This window comes from Phascolarctos cinereus, unplaced genomic scaffold (assembly GCF_003287225.1).
Source record: "Phascolarctos cinereus isolate Bilbo 61053 unplaced genomic scaffold, phaCin_HiC Scaffold_726;HRSCAF=1367, whole genome shotgun sequence".
Taxonomy (NCBI): domain Eukaryota; kingdom Metazoa; phylum Chordata; class Mammalia; order Diprotodontia; family Phascolarctidae; genus Phascolarctos; species Phascolarctos cinereus.
Genome location: NW_027556098.1, coordinates 319,137,867 through 319,155,048, shown reverse-complemented (window position 1 = coordinate 319,155,048; position 17,182 = coordinate 319,137,867). Strand labels below are relative to the sequence as shown.

At 41.2% G+C, this 17,182-nt stretch overlaps 1 protein-coding gene across 3 annotated transcripts in view; it reads right to left on the bottom strand.

Annotated features, from left to right (window-relative positions):
• Positions 1-17,182, bottom strand: part of ACER3 (alkaline ceramidase 3) — a 206,987-nt gene that overhangs the window by 23,182 nt on the left and 166,623 nt on the right. The gene's annotated exons all lie outside the window — the stretch shown is intronic.

Genomic DNA, 17,182 nt, shown 5'->3' with positions numbered 1-17,182 from the left:
GTCTGGTGTACTACAATGAAACCTAGACTGGGAATCAGGAGTCCTGGGCTCTAGTTTGGCCCTGCCACTCACTCTCTGTGACCTTGTCTGTAAAGTGTGGTTGCTGGGCCATATTCTCTCCCATCAGGGTCCATTTTAGCTCTAAGATTCTGTGATTAAGAGTTCATCATAATCCTTACTCCATCTTAGGAACCTGATGCTGGGAAGCAGGCACTGGGAAGTGAATGAGTCTGATTCAATTCTACACTTCCAAGAGTACCTCCTGGGGTATGAGGTGCAGAATAAAGGGAGTTGCTGATGCAGAAAATTGCAGAAATCTGGAGCTGGAAGGGACTTAAAGTGCCTCTAGCCCAACCTCTTCATTCTATAAAAAGTAAGAAACCTGACCAGGGAGGAAAAGTGATTATGCAGGGTCACACAGCAATTCACTGGTGCCTCCTGGACCAGGACCTAGGGCTCCTGGGGTCATTCTAGGACTCCTCCCATGATGCCATCCCACCTTCTATAGAGATCATGAACAGGCCAGTCTGCTAGGGTATGGTTAAGAGTTGAACCCTGTGCCATTTTCTCTGACCTCCCACGGTCACATCCCTCTCAAGCTTCCTTGTCTGTGCATAGCATTCTATTCCTTATGGTCCATACAGTTTACTATCTACATTATCTCATTTGATCCTCTTGTGAGGCAAGCACTCTTTCTGTGGCCTGGATCTGATGTCATCTGGTGCAAGGAGCTCCCAGCAAGGAATTTTCCCTACCAATGTAGGTCAGCACTTTCTTGGCAAATTAACATCTTAGAGAATTGTCTAGTAGAGAGCAAGGCAGGCACTATAAGGCATTATTATCCCCATTTTACACAGATGAGGAAACTGGCTGAGATGTGAATTAACTCCCCCAATCACACAGTTTTCTGCATTGGAGAGCTGAGTTGAATGCATGGCTCTTCCCATGCCAAGTCAAGTGCTCTTTTACTATGTAGCACTGCCTCCCACAGAACAAAAAGGTCCATGTCCTTCCCACTTTCATAGTATGACAGCATCAAAGAACCAGAGTTGGAATGAGGCTCAGATGACACCTGGTCAAAACCTCTTGTTATACAAAGGAGTAAACTGAGGCCCAGAGAGTTATTTGCTCAAGATGACCCAGGTGATAAGTGTAAACCCCCTCTCCTCTGACTCCAGAACCTGTGTACTTTGAAAAGCTCTGAGCCAATGCATTTGTTTCCTCTTTGCTTATCAATAAAAATACAAGAGGTCAGTCTGGAATAGACCTTAGAAGGGACCAAGAGCATGGTCAAAAGGAGACTTAGAGTTCATCCAGTCCAGCTTCTTCATTTTACAGAGGAAAATGAGACCCAGAGAGAAGTAACCTTCTCAAGGAATTATAGCAAATCAGTGGGTTCCTCATCTTTCACTCTTTCTACACTCTCTTCTAAGATTACTAAACTCCTTGTTTGTGTGCTGGCATACCATGAGTACAGTTCAAAAACTACACATTTTTACAGTGGTTGGAGCTTAAGAACAAGGGAAAACATTTGAAAATAAAAATATGTCAAAATCTAGTTTTCTAATCAGATTTCATTTCTATTTGCTACCCCTTCCAAATTTCCAACTAAAAAGCCAAGAAATCAGATGAAAAAATTATAATTTATTCTTAATGCTAGCACTAATAGTAGCTCACTCACTTGTATTTCTATGGCACTCTTGGGCTTACAAAGTACTTTCCTTACAAGACTCCTGAAGAAACTGAAAGCCTTATTATCCCCATTTTACAGATGAGGGAACTGAAGTGGTTTATACACATTCATGGAGCTAGTAAGTAGGAGAGATGGAACTCAGCCCCAGGTTCTGTGATTCAGATACAGTGCTCTTTCTACTACATTAGTTGCCTTCCTCTGTTCAAAACATTTCATTCCATCTGTTGATTCATGCTGCTTATTGGTTATGTTTAATCTTTAGTCCTAATATATTGCAAATGTGTCTTCTGGCAAACTCTCATCATAAACAAATTTCACCACCATAAAATCATTTGCAGTCCCAGGGTCAAGGAAAGAGTACACAAAAGAGCAGGGGTCTGTTCCTGGCTCTGTTCCTTACTATTCAGATGACCTTGGGCAAGTCTTTATTAGACTAAACTATGTCTAAGATCCCTTCCAGCTCTAAATCTATGGTCCTTGCCCTGCTGACTTCACTGGTACACTATGAGAGGATTCTGTGAGTTGATGGCTATTAAAGTGCTCTGAAATGTACAAAAAGCAATTGTTATCACTGTGGAATTTCACCTATGTCTAAAGGAACACAATGGAATACTGGGTTCATATTTCAATATGACCTTAAGCTTTACAAAGCACTTTCCATACAACAATCTATTGGTACCATACATAATCATCCCTTAGTGTCTGTTTTTTTAAGTAGATTTTTATATACTACCTTTTCTTAAATGGCTATCTATTGGTTATCTCTCATTTTTCACCCTTGGCTAGCCTATCTTTTTCACTCATATATTTCTTTCTTTGACAGAGATACAGTTCTTAAAAAGTTTACAACCTAATGGGGTAAAGGGTAAGGATAAATATATAACTACAATACAAAAGCAAGTGTGGTAAGCATAGAGGAGAGGGTTCTAAGTTCTATGAATCAGAGGACAGAGAGATCAGTTTCAGTTTTGGGGGGAAGGGGTCAGGGACATTTTCACAGAAAAGTTGGTATCTGAGTTGGGTCTTGAAGGAAGGAATGCTCAGAAAGAGAAGAAGAAAGAGAATGCCCAGAAGAGATAGGAGGCATTTATTCCAGGCACTGGGAATGCTGTAAGCAAAGGTCAGAAAGAGCAGGACAAGAATAGGGGGTGGAGTGGAGTAGAAATAGTCCAGTTGGGTAGGACTTAAGAACATATGAAGGGGAATAGAATGAAATAAGGCTAGTCAGAAAGACTGGAGACAGACTGTGGAAGGCCAGAGTCAGCTGTTTGGTTATACTGATTTAGGAGACAATGAGGAATCATGAAAGCATTTAATAGAAGAGTAACATTATTACAGGGGTGAACATTATAAAGATTACAGAATAAAAGATTCTCAGAATTGGGAGGGGTCTCTGAGATGATCTAATTAAATCAGCAGTCTAATTTCAAATTACTTGAACAATTGATGTGAAGAGTGAATTACAGGAAAGATAAACTAGAAGCAAGGTTACTAGCCAGGAGGCCATAATTAAAAATAGGCTAGAAGCAAAAAGATTAATTAGGATCTAAATATGCATGGTCGTAACTGGAACTGGAGAGGTAGGGCATGATAGAGAAATGTTGCAGAATGAAAATGACAAGATTAGCAGCTGAATGACTGTATGGTGTATGCAGTCAAACAGGACGTTAGGCAAGACTCTTCACCTTGCTGAGCCTTAGTTCCCTCATCTGTTAAAATGGGCATCATATCTGAATGATCTGCTTTACAGGATTATTGAGGGAAAGGTTTTGTAAATATTATAATGGTATAAAAATGTATGTTGTGATAAAGCAGCAGTAAACAGTGCCCTGGAGCTTGGATCCAGGTCTTTTAACTCCAAGTGATATTTCTTTCTTTCGTCCTCCTCAAATCACATCATACATTTATTTTATCTCCAGTTACAAAAATGACTCTTTTCATGAAGAAACATTTGAGAGTGAGAAGCCTGAAATATACCTTTGTATTCCAAGATCCCTCCAAAAAATCAGTGTGAGGAAAAAGGGGTCAGAGGACACATTTACATATACACATATACAGGAGGGGCGCAAAGATTATCCAACTGTGTGGGAGGCAAGGGGCAATCAGGACTCATGTCCACTAGCTGGCAGGAATGGAACAAGATCTACTCTTATGAACTGACAAAAGTAACATTGCAGAAGCTCCACACATGGACACTGGAACCCTAGTACAAGAAGGGTGATGGTTAACTGATGTCAAGGTAAAGTGGGGCAAGTGAGGTAGAGGGAGCAGGGAAGGTTTTTCTCAGATCTTGCTTTCAGGCAACTGGAAGAAGAGCTTTTCAGAGAAGACTGGAAAGGAAGGATCCAAGAACAGGCATTTTCCTTAGCTTTTTGAGGTGCCACACTCTCATATCTCACTGTCTAAGGGCAGGGAAGCAGGGTAGAAGGAAAAACACTATAGTGTTCAACCTCAATGAAGTCTTCTTGTTTCATGCCTAGCTCTGCTGCGGTCCTTTGGCCTAGTAGCTTTTAACCACAAAAGAGAGCTTGGAGAGCTTCCCCTCAGATCCTATGGCCTCTGCTTAGTGAGATATCAATGTTCTAAGAGGAGTACCCTGTGGGCACAGTGACCTTGAGCACCTGATGTTTTTCTTGCTCCTGAACCTGGAGCTAATGTTTCTTGCCTGACTCTTTGGCGGGCTCAGGAGTCCGGATAGGAACACACAGCCACTTATGTCAGCCTTTCTAAGCACAGTGTCTTCTAGGGTGGGACCAGGGGGAAGTTTCACCTACAGAAGCAGCAGAATCTGGGCACTCTTGGGCAGGACCACACTTTGATCTGCAGGAGCTCAGACATAATGAGAGGCCTGATCAGCCAGGTAATTCACTTTGAGATGGAAGAGTTAAGGGCTTTCCCTAAGTAAGGGCACTATTCACCAAGACTACATCATCCTCAGAGTTCTGAGAAATGTGGCCCATGGATGCCAGAAGCAGAGACTCTGTAAGTTCCTTATTTTCCCAAGGGAGGTTGGTAATTTCCTGGACAGATCATTGGTCCTGGGCAGAGGGGGAGGAGGGGAAGGGAAGGTGTCCTGGACCAGAAACGTCTCCTCCTTCTCTTCCTCTTCCTCATCTGTTCTTTGATTCTTTTCCCAGGAAGAGACCGGCTAAAAGATGGGCTCAGAAAGGGGACTCTCAGAATCCAAATCCAAAGCTTCCCTGACAGGGACTCTATTGAATGGTGGTAGCCTAAGATCTTTGGGAAGAACCGGTAGCTGCTAATTCACCTTGTCCTAAGATATGGGGACCGTGGGGCCTCCCACCACTGAAGGTACCACTGTGGGACCAAAGGCCAAGGCTGCAGCCATTGCCCGCCCCTTCTTCACTGATACTGTCTTTGCTATGGCCTCTGCTGCCACTTTTGAACAGGTCTGCCCATGGCACCAACTGTAAAGGCTCCTGTGGACACAGGAAAGATGAGGTTTTGGAAGCCATCAGCCTCTATCCCTGACCCTCACCAGAGCCCAGTCTGATTATTTCTACTCTGCCATACTTCTTCCCCTATTTGACTCTAAGGTCCAGGAGGATAAACATTCTCACTTTTCATCTTTGTACACAGCACTGAGCACCAGAATTAGCATTATAATAATTAGGTTCTTAAAAATATTGCTTGAAAAAGACTGTTAAAACTGTAATTACAAATTTCAGAAATGGAAAGAATTTCAGAGATCTTCTGTAACTCATAAATGACTAAGAATCTCCAACATGTTGTTATCCAACTTTTGCTTGAAGACTTCTAGGATCCATTATTTCCCAAGATATTCCAGTCACTTTTGGATAGTTCTATTTATTAAGAAGTTTTTCCTTATACTAAGCCTAAACTCACTTAAACCTTCATTTCCCACCATCCTACACTCCTGTGACTTCTCTATTATGCCCCAGAAAGCTCTTTATCTTAGAAGATCACTTCAGCCCTGGAACTCACAAATTCACACCTCAGAAGTATCCTCTGCCCCTGGAATCTCTCTTGCTGATTAGAGGGTGGAAGGCTCCTCCCAGAACTTCTAGGCCAGATAGCTCTTCTGGTTGCACTCCACTGGGCGTCTCCATACCTTCTCACTCCTGCCCCTCTTTTTTGTTTTTATCTGTAGCCCCAGCACTTAGCACAGTGCCAGGCACATAGTAGGCACCTAAAAGATTTGTTGATGGTCTCTGCAACTTTCACTCATTGCTCCTCATTACGCCCTCTATGGCCAAAGTAAGTCAGTCAAGCATTTATTAAGCACTTACTATGTGCTAGGCACTGTGTTAAGTGCTAGGGATACAAAGAAAGGTGAAAACGTGGTCCCTACTCTCATGAAGCTTAGGTCTACTGGGGGAGACACCATGCAAAGAAGATGTACAAATAAGCTAGAGACAAGATAAACAGGAAATAATCAGCAGAGAAGGCATTAAAATTAGGGAGGATGGGAAAGGCTTCCTGTAGAAGGTGGGATTTTAGTTGGGTCTCAAAGGAAGGACAGGAAGGACAGAAGGCAAAGATGAGGAGGGAGAGCATTCTAGACATGGAGGACAGCCAGAGAAAATGTTCAGTCAAGAGGTGGAGCTTCTTGTTCAAGGAACAGCAAGGGGGTCAGTGTCATTACATCCCAGAGTACTGAAGGGGAGTAACATGTAAGAGAGTAGAAAAGTAGTAAGGGGCCAAGGTACAAAGGGCTTTAAAAGCCAAACAGAGCTTTTATATTTTATTCTGGAAGTAACAGGGAGCCACAGAGCTCTTCTTAAGGAAAATCAATTGTACAGCTGTGGGAGGATGTACCAGAATGGGGAAGGAGCTGAGGCAGGGAGACCAATGAATAGGCTATTGCATTAGTCCAAGTGTGAAGTGATGAGAGCCTGTACCAGGGTGTAGAAGGTCAGACGAGAAAAGGAGACATGTAGGAGAGATGTCACAAAGTAGAATGACAGAACTTGACAACTGAATAAGGGGAAGGGTGCAAAAAAATGAGAATTGAGGATGTCACCTGGGTTGTGAGAAGGAGTGACAGAGAGGAGGGTGACACGTCTATAGTAATAGGAAAGCATGGAAGAGAGGAGGATTTGGGAGAAAGTTAAGAAGTACAGATTTGGACGTGGTGAATTTAAATGTCTACAGGACAGTTTCAAATGAATAATGAGGTCAGAAGCCAGAATGCAGAGTTAAGGAGAGAATGAGAGGAAAGGAAGTACAGGCATAGATAGTAGAGAGCCTTTACAAATATTATCTTTATTTGAATTTCACAACAACCCTGGGAGGTGGGTACTATTATTATTTTCATTTTATTGTTGAGGTAACTAAGACAAATAGAAGTTAAGTTACCTGTCAGGTTACATAGCTAGGATATGTCTGACGTCACATCTGAACTCAGGTTTTCCTGACTCCAGGCCCAGCGCTCTGTGAACCATGGTGCCACCTAGCCGCTCAGTCAGAGAACATAGATTCAAGTCCTGACTGCCACTAACTCTCTGACCTTATTCAAGTACTCTTCCCCAAGACATGTTTCCTCATCTGTAAAAACAAGGGATTGGTCTAGATGGTTTCAAAGGACGCTTGCAATTTTAATTGTCATCAAAGGGCTTTTCCCATTTTCCCATTCTCAGGGTCCAAGTCAGCTCTAACACTGTGTTCTAAGGGCCTTGACAACTCTGACATTTGTGACTGATTCTATACTATACCAGATATTTCTGGATTTCAGGGACAATTTCAGTCTTTCAAAAACAGAGGGCTCTGTAGGGTTACTTGCTTATATCATGAAGGCCAGACAATTTGGAATAATTTTAATTTGGGGGCTGCTGAGTAAACAGGATTTCCAAGGTAATTTCAAAACTATAATTAGCAATGACATACAATGATGCCCTTAAGAGAACTCATGTCTGCTCATGGTAGCCAAGAGGCCTTGATACCCCCTCTGCCTACTTATATCTTGAATCAATCTAGCCTTCTCATCTGTATATCCCTTTATAAGGATGACAAGGGGCTTTCCTTCACATTAAATTTACAGATGAAGAAACTGAGCCTTGGGAAGGAAGTGACTCACCTCCCTAAAGTCAACATGCACATTCCCTGCAGAACCAGGCCTAACCTTTGAGGCTCTCTCTGTTGGACTGTGCTGGTTCACTTAAGGAAATGTAGAGAACCATTATCAAATCAATTCTGTCTCTGCTCCTCGAAACAACAAAAAGGGCTAATTAGGAGTTGATTCCCAAGAAAAAGTAGGGAGACAGAAAGAGAACACCTAGCTTGCCTTGTTCAGAACACCTGGTCCAGATGAACCTTTGGTACTATGAGAACTGGAAGACATGACTTCTGAGTCTCTATCAATGGTCTTTGAAATGTCATGAGAAACTAGATGGGTACCACAAGATCAGAGCAGAGCAAATGTCCTGATAAAAAAACCACATACACATAACACATTATATTAAAGGATCAACATGCAGAAAAGGTCTTGACAGGTCAGAACTCCGGAAAAAATGTAGTAAGATAACATTTAACAGGGATAAATATAAAGTCTTTTGTAAAGTTTTACACTTGGGTTAAAAAAGCTCAACTTGGAAAATAAAAGATGGGGGAGGTATCTATGGCTAGAAAGCCATGTGAGAAAGATCTGGAGGTTTTTGTTCTCAAAGTTCAACATGAATCAGATTTGTTATATGGCAGTCAAAAATCTTAAAATCATAAGCTGCACTAAGAGAACCACAATGCTGAGGGCTAGGCAGGAAGAGTCAGTCCACAGAGCACCCAGAGGAGGGCAACTCGGATAGTGAAGAGCTCCAAGATCATTCTATGTGAAGACTCAAGTGGAAAGAGCACTAGATTCAGTTAGAAAGACTCGGGTTCAAATCCTACCTTTGACAGTAACTAGCTATGTGGTCACAGGTAAGCCATTTCACTTCACAGAGTCTTAGTTGCCTCATCTGTAAAATAGAGATGATACCACCTTACAGAGTTGTTCTGGCAGCTGGTAGCACAGTGGAAAGACAGCTAGACCAGGAGTCAAGAAGACCTGAGTTCAAATCCGGCCTCAGACACTGACCAGCTGTACAGCTCTGGCCAAGTTACTTAACCTCTGTCTACTTCCATTTGTCAACTGTAAAATGGAGATAACAGCACCTTCCTCCCAGGGCTGTTGTAAGGATCAAATGAGTTAATATTTGTAAAGTGCTTAGCACAGTGCCTGGCACTTAACAGACACTTAATAAATGCTTGTTTCTTTCCTTTCTTCCTTCTTGGAAGGGTCAAGTGAGTCATATAAAGCAGTGTTTTGTAAACTTTAAAGCACTAGATGAATCTCACATATTATTTACTATTGTTACTTAAAGCACCTGGGGATGTCAGGAATATAGAACAGAAGACAACGAGGACATTTGAAGGGATTAGATTTATTCTTCTTGGCCTCAGAAGACAGAACTAGAAGCAAGGGGCAGAAGTTGAAGAGGGAAATTTAGATGTGATATTAGGAAAAGTTTCCTTGATATGAGAGCCAATCAAAGGTGAAATGGCCTGCCTTGGGAAGTAGGGAGTTTTCTCTCCCTAGAGTTCTTAAAAAAAAAAGCCTCTTATTGAATATTACTTGCTGTTCAGGGGTTTCTTATTCCAGTTTAGGTTTGGTGAGATGATCTCTGAGGCCCTTTCCAATTCAGAGACTATGATGCTGTGATCCTGACCCTGAGTAAGTCAATTAAGTTCACTTTGGCTAAGTTCCCTCATCTGTAAAGTTAGAAGGTTGAACTATCTTAGCTCTGAGGTCCCTCATAGTTCTGAAAGGCTATGATTTCATGGAAGAGATATTTATAAGTGAGAAAACATATATACTTAGGTCATATGAAAGTATGACAAATAACCTCAAGATCCATTTTGTCAATGTGATTTTTCTACTATGAAGAAACAATATCATTTCAGCACAGTATGCATCCTAATTGAGAACAAACAGGTCCATTTGTAGAGGTGAGCATATTCTTCAGTAAAATTCTTCTGGCTAAAAGTACCTTATCCTAATAGTTACTCATTACCAGTCCTGTTGATTACTGCTTTATGCCAATCACAGCAGTGTAAACCATTTGAAAAAAGAGAATTAAGGCTAAATCAATTTCATCTGAGGTACATTTGACAATAGCCAAAAAAGGTAGTTCATCACATTTATGTTGGACAACAGCACTAGGTTTCATTTCAATAACCATAGTGAGAACTTACTATGAAGTTTTACAGTTATAAATCACTTTGCACGTTATTTTATTTGATTTACACACTATCCCTGTGAGGGTGGTAGGGTGGGCAATATCATTCCCATTTTATAGATGATTAAACAGTCTTTAAGAGGGAAAATGGATGGCCCCCAAGGCTATATGACTAGTGAGAAAGCCAGAAGGTGTTCAACCTCTTCATTTTATAGAGGAAGGAAATGAGGCCATGAGAGGTGATATATAACTTGCTCAGGACTATAGCACTAGGGACCAGACCAGGACTCCTGTTCTCTAATGCTGGTAAAATGAGCTTCTTTTTTATCCTTTTACTCTGTGAACTGTTGTGATGCTTAAAAATGCACAGGGATTCCTGACAGGGAGAAGACAATTTAGAGGAGAGGGGAGAAAGCTATGATTGGCTATGTTCCACAAAAATGCCTTTGAGGAAAAAGTCATCATTTTATCCCACTGCAGGCAGGGTCACATCTATAAAATTCTGGCCAGTTACCCATCTCCATGGGGAAGGATCCGCTCTGGCAGGCCATTTTACTATTTAATGAAACCTTAGAGTTGTCAGTCCTTCTCTTGCATCCTAAATATCAAATCAGTCACCAAGGCCTGACAAGTTTTCCCTTCAAGTGTCTTTCTTACCCATTCTTAACCTTTCTATCCACTGTTAGTCCACAGAGTTGCCCAACTGATGACCTTGACCCCAGGGCGTCCCCTCTTTTCTCTCCAACCCAGCCAGGATACATGCCAGCTTTAAGATCGCAGACTTAGAGCTACCAGGGACCAGTGAGACATAGCCCTTTATTATAGAGATGAGAAAATTGAGGCCTACAGTGGTTAAGTGATTTGCCAAAGGTCACACAGGCAGTATGTAGCAGAGCTGGGATTTAAACAATGGTCCGCTGACTAGATCTGATTATGTCAATCCCCCCTCTCCTGCAATAAACTCCAGTGGCTTCCTATTGCCTCCAGATCAAATACAAAATGCTCCATTTACCATTCAAAGCCCCCTCCAACCTTCCCACTCTTCTTACACCTTACTGCCCAACATATACTCTTCAACCCAGTGACACTAGCCTCCTGGCTGTGGCACACAGAAGACACTGCTTCTCTTGGCTCATGGCTCCTTGTCCCCCACCATGCCTGGAATGCTCTCCCTCCTCCCTCCTCTGCTCCCACTACTGACCTCCTTGGCGTTCTTTAAGTCCCAACTAAAAACCCACCTTCTTCTCTTCTTCAGGTTAAACATATCCATTTCTTTCAAATGACTTTTGTATAACAGTTTTGATTCTTCTTACTACTTTAGTCTCTTAGAACAATGGCCAATCATTGGCAACTCATACAAAGTTGCATTTCAAAATCTAAATTGAATTATCTCCTGTATCCAAAAGGGGACAGTAATGGGCTTTGAAGTTGTAAGTCTAGAAATGCAAATCCTGCTACTTGCCAGAAATATTCACACTTGTCACAAGAGTTAAGGATTGATCAATGTTTGATACATCCTAAGAATGTATCAAAAGTCTAAGTCAAACAAACAGTGTTAAAGTATGTCATTTTCCAATACAAATCTTTCACAATGGAGAATGCCACTTTGCCAACTCTTTGAGTGAATTTGCCAAGAAAAACTTTCAGATGGTTTTCCATTTAGCTGTGGCATCTTTACATCTTCTGGTTTCATTTATATGGGGAATATCACAATGAATGTGGCTCACAGTGTGTCGCACTGCATGTAGAGGACAAAGCTCTTCTACTGACTATAGTCACAGTTTACTATTAATGAATGGCTTAAAATTGGGTCTGTGCTCTTGGTCCCCCTTTCCACCACTCTGCCTCCTCTGTGACAGAAGAATGGGATCACATGGGACTAAAGACCACTTCATACTTTTGAATCTGTTTCATGAGTTGCTAGGATTAAAAACCTGTATAACCTGATGACAATCTTTCTGGTAAAGAGCTCTGATGTACTTAGTGAGACTAGTCCTCATATGACAGATGAACCATACCACCACCCTGCACTGACTTGAAGCCTTTCCAGGATGGAAGGATTTGTCAGAGCTTTATTGGCATATGTTCCAAAAACCCAAGGCATGGACGGGAGATTTTAATGGGTAAAAGGATGTACACTGAACACTGAGTATATAAGAAAGATGGAAAGATGATGTGATTACAATGCTTCTGAGTCAATGAAGATGTGTATGGTTAGCAAAAGTGATGGTATATCTAATACATTACAGTTTTTTCTTTTCTTTACAAAAACCCCAATATATGCAGTGTTATTTGTTACAGCATCTCTAAGACATTTGTTTCAGATGCGATAAGAAGGCACAATGGTCTGTCAGGCTGGTTGTTCCAAACACTAGCAGCTGTGGTCCTCTTCTAATTACTGGCCTAGTGGTTCCCAAATGGAGACAACATTTCTGAGAAGGTGGTCAACCAGTCTTTGCTGTACAACTTGCAATGAAAGGAAACTCATCACCTCTGGAGACAGTTCATTCCACTTTTGGAAAACTCTAATTACTAAGCACATTTTTACTTATGTAAATTCAAAATCTCTGCCTCTCTGGCTTCTACGGCCAAGCAAAGCAGGTCAGATGGTAGTGATAATCACCAACCCTTCTCCACCACACCCTCAACTTCTTGTCTTCTTAATCTCCATAAGTTCCTTGAACCAATCCTTGTATGGCAAAGTTTCCCATTCCTTCTCCATCTTGGACATGATCTTGTGTGCTCTCAGTAAAGTAGGGAAGGGAGCCAGGTGGTGCTGTGTAAAACATGGGGGAAATCTCCACTGGATGCTCTATTTACTGAGGGGAATAGCTGGTATGAAAGCCGAAGGTGTCAAAACTTCTGCTGAACTATTTAGGGGCATTAGATAGATGGAAAGGAGTTAGTGTTTGTGGAAACTGGTTTACATATGGTAGTAAGGAAAGCATTTGGTGAGAATCAGTTGGATATATACACGGTATCTCAAAAGCCTCCTTTCAGTTTTAGGCTATTAAAGCTTAAAGATTTTTGGGACATCCTATATATCCAGGAGAGAAGTTGCTGGGAGGTACACATCAGTGTTTGATATTGATATCCTCCCCCCCCACCCCAAATGGTACATTACGATGAGTGGAGGCATTCAATCAATCAAGGAGAGTTTTAAAGTACCTTCTATATGCCAAGCATTGTGCTAGGTGCTGAGGATACAAAATTAAGAATGAAATGAGTCACTGACGTAGAGGAACTTACAGTCTGGCAAGGCAAGTCTGTACTTGTGTATTTTGTGTATGGGTATACACAACATGGATAATGCAAAACAATTTTTAGGGGGGATAACGGGATCAGGAAAGGACTTCTGTAGAAGGTAATCTCTGAGCTAAGCCTTGATGGAAACTAGGGATTCTGAAAGACAGAAGTGAGGAGGGACTATTTTTCAGACTTCTGGCAGAGGGCACGAGTGCCATGTATGAGAACCAGCAAGAGGCCAATGTGGCTGACTCAAGTGTATTTTGAGGGGAGTACTGTACAGTTAGGAAAGAAAACTAGGGTGGTGCCAGGCTGTGAAGGGCTTTAAATACCAGAGGAATTTATATTTGGTCCTGAAGGCAATAGAGAGCCATTGAAGTTTGCTGAGTAAAGGGAGTGAAACGGTCAGATTTTTGTGTTAGGAAAGCTTATTTTGTAGCTGCAGGATGGATGGCCTGGAAACTTGATCTGGGGAGATCAACTAAAAAGCAGCTGCAACAGTTCCGGCAAAAAGTAATGAGAGTGTTTGAAAAAAGGTGGTGAAAGGAGAGAAGGAGGCAGAGTTGAGAGATGTTGGGGAGGTAGAGCTAGTAAGATATGGCTTTGGTGGGGTGAATCAGAGGAGGTATGAAGGATGACACAGGTTGTGAATCTGGAGTACTGGGAAGACGGGGATACCCTCAACAGAGGGTATTCTGAACTTCAATAAGTTAAGAAGAGTGGTGGGAAGAAAGGATAATTAGTTTGGTTTTGGACATGCTGAATTTGAGATTTCTAAGACATGAAGTTTGATGTAGAACTAAAGTTTAGAACAAAGAGTGGGGCTGGAATTATGGACCTGAGAATCATTAGAATAGAGGTGATAATTAAATCCATGTGAGTTCAAGTCACTGAGAGTGTACAGAGAGAAAAGGGCCCACTACAGATCCTTGGGGAACATCCACAAGGCTACTCCAGGGTCCACCTACTGCGTGCTCCAGCAACGAGGAAGTGAGTCAATTGAGTAATGCCGTGGAACGAATTTTCCCAGGTATATGACCTTAGGGTTATTCTTTATTCTTTTCTCTCCCCTTCATTTCTTATATTCAACCAGTTACCAAAACTTATTGATTATACCTCCATAATGTCTATGATATCTGTATCCTCACCTTTGTTTCTACCACTACCACATCAGTACAGAAAGAGAATGTGGTATAGGAGTATGAGTGTTGATTTTAGAATCATAAAAGACCTGAGTTGAAATGCCATCTCCAAATTCCTACGAGTAGCTATTTAATCTCTCTGAGCCTATCATCTCCAAAATGAGAATAATAATAGTAGCAGCTGCCTTACAGGATTGTTGTGATGATCAAAAGAAAAATATATGTAAGCATTTTTCAAACATTAAACTGCGATATAAGGTGAGTTGTTATCATCATCACCATCTTCATTTCATCATTATCATCATCATCATTATAATCTGCTAAATAATATATTGATGGTCTCCTAACAACTTCAACTCTCTTCCTCCTCCAATCCAACCTTCCAACTACCACCAGGATATTATCACTCTACTCCTCTATCTAATTACCTTCAGTAGCTTTCTCCTTTCTAGAGAACTCAGAGAATTTATTTAGTGCCTATAACTACCAGGCACTGTGCTAGGTGTTAGGTATACCAAATACAAGAACTAAACAGTTCCTGTCCTCAAGAGACTTACTTTCTCCTGGCAGATTATGAATTGTTGATAGGTAAGTAAATATGAGATTATTAGAAAAAGGAGGATGTACTAACACCTGAGAAAACCAGAAAAGGATTCACAAAAAAGATGGCTCCTGAGTTAAGCCTTGAAGGGAGTAACTGTAGAGGTGGTGAGGCAGTGCATTCCAGGCATGAGGAACAGTCTATAGAAGGCAGCTGAGTATGAAGACAAAACAACTGTAACAGACAAGACTTAGCAACTGATTAGATATGGAAGGTGTGTGTGAGAGAGAGTAGTCAAAGATGCGAGCAGAAAGATACAAGAGAAAAGTGCTGGATTTGGAATCAGAGGACCTGTGTTTAAATCTTGGTTCTGCCACTTAACACCTGTGTTAACTGTGGGTGGTTATATCCCCTGGGCCTCAGTTCTTCGGCTGTAAAATGAGGATGTTGGATTAATGACCTTTAAGGTCCCTTCAGCTTTACACCTATGATATTATGACTCTGAGGTTGTAAACCTGGGTACCTGGAAGAATGGTGGTACCATCAACAGAAAGCAAAGTTTGGAGGAAGGGAAATTTTAGGGTATGTATGTTGAACCTGAGGTAACAATATAGGTTGACATGTCTTGTAGCTGGTGATTTGGGGCTGGTGCTAAGGAGAAAGAGAGAGTAGGATATACTTATACTTAGAGATCTAATCTCTCTCTCTCATGTCTATATTAAGATATATAAATATGCATATGATATATATTGTAATATCTTTCCCATAAGCTCCTAGCTCTGAATCACCAATTCTCTACTACAGTTATGCAGATAATTTCTAAATAGATAAGATTTTGTATGTACATGCATAAATAATATACAAATAAAATATGTACAGGAGTCATCTGCAAAAAGATGATCAGTGAACCCATGGGAGCTGATAAGACAAAGAGAAGATGAGAGGGCTAAGAACAGAGTCTTGAGGGATGCTCATCCTTGGGGGACCAGAGAGGATGATGATCTAGCAAAGGACATTGAGAAGGAACAGCCACACAAGTAAGGAGAGAAAGGTGTTACAGAAGGGTGAGTATCCAGGAAGAGGATATGGTCAACAGTATCAAAGTGGGAAACTTTGGGGAGGTCAAGCAAGATAATGACGGAGAAAAGCCCACTGGATTTCACAGTTAAGAGTTATTTACCTTGGGGAAAGCATTCTCAATTAGGTCAGAAGCCAGATTTGCAAAATATTGAGAACTTAGAATGAAACAAAGTAATAGAGGCAATAAGTATAGACAAATCCAGGAGTTTGGCTAAAAAGGGAAAAGAGATACAGGATGACAACTTGAAGGGATGAGAGGGTCAACTTAAGGGTTTTTTTTTTCCGTTCATTTTGTTTTTCAGTTCAAACACCTTTGGGATTCAAGGCTTCCATAATCTGAAACCATTGTTTCTTTTCAGCCTAAGCATTCCCTTTCAACCTATTATTCCTTTCCTCATACTCAGTATTCTAGGTAAAGTACACGACTACTACCCTATCCCTTTTCAGACATGCCCTGGGTTTTCCTAGCTCTGCTCCTCTGTTTGTATTATTTCCCATGCCTGGAATATCCTCCATCTTTCTCTCTGCCTCATAAATATCTGAAAAGCACCAGCTACCAATATAGGAGGGAGTGGGTCATGTTAGAAGTGTTGGATATATGTGACACATGCACAAAGAACAAGGCATTCATCACTTGCAAAACATTTGGCAACTTAAAGAGGGGCATTTATCCTAAGGGCAGGGCCACCTAATAATGTTATTTTTTATGTTCCAAACTTAGCACAGAAGCTAACACGTGTCATAACAAGCTTGGAACATGGTGGTAAGAAGCCTATCAAAGCTAAGCAAAACGTCCACAATGGGGCTATACCGAAATTTATGAAAATAGATGTAGTTTTTTATTTGCAAGAATCTCTGCCAAGTATACTTCAACTCCTTCATAACTACTTTTTGAGCAGGATATATTAAATGTGTCATACATAACACATTCAGAATGGGAAAGGGTCTTAGAAAACATCTAGTCCAACTCTTTCATTTTACAAAAGAAGAAACTGAAACCTTGAGAGGAAATAGACTTGTACAGAGTCAGATCTCCTGACCATTCAGTGTTCTTTCACGGGTGTGTGTGTGTGTGTGTGTGTGTGTGTGTGTGTGTTCCAGCCATGTCCAGTTTGATCTGATTCATGCAATGTTCTTAGCTTCAATTACTTGAGTAGCAAGGGTCTGTCAAATGTCATGTAATTTTCAAAACTTCCTCCTTATCCTTTACCCTGTCCTCACAGAGAGGAAGGAATGGGATGTGCACCTTCACTCCAGCAATTTAAAGCAAATATACACATATCTA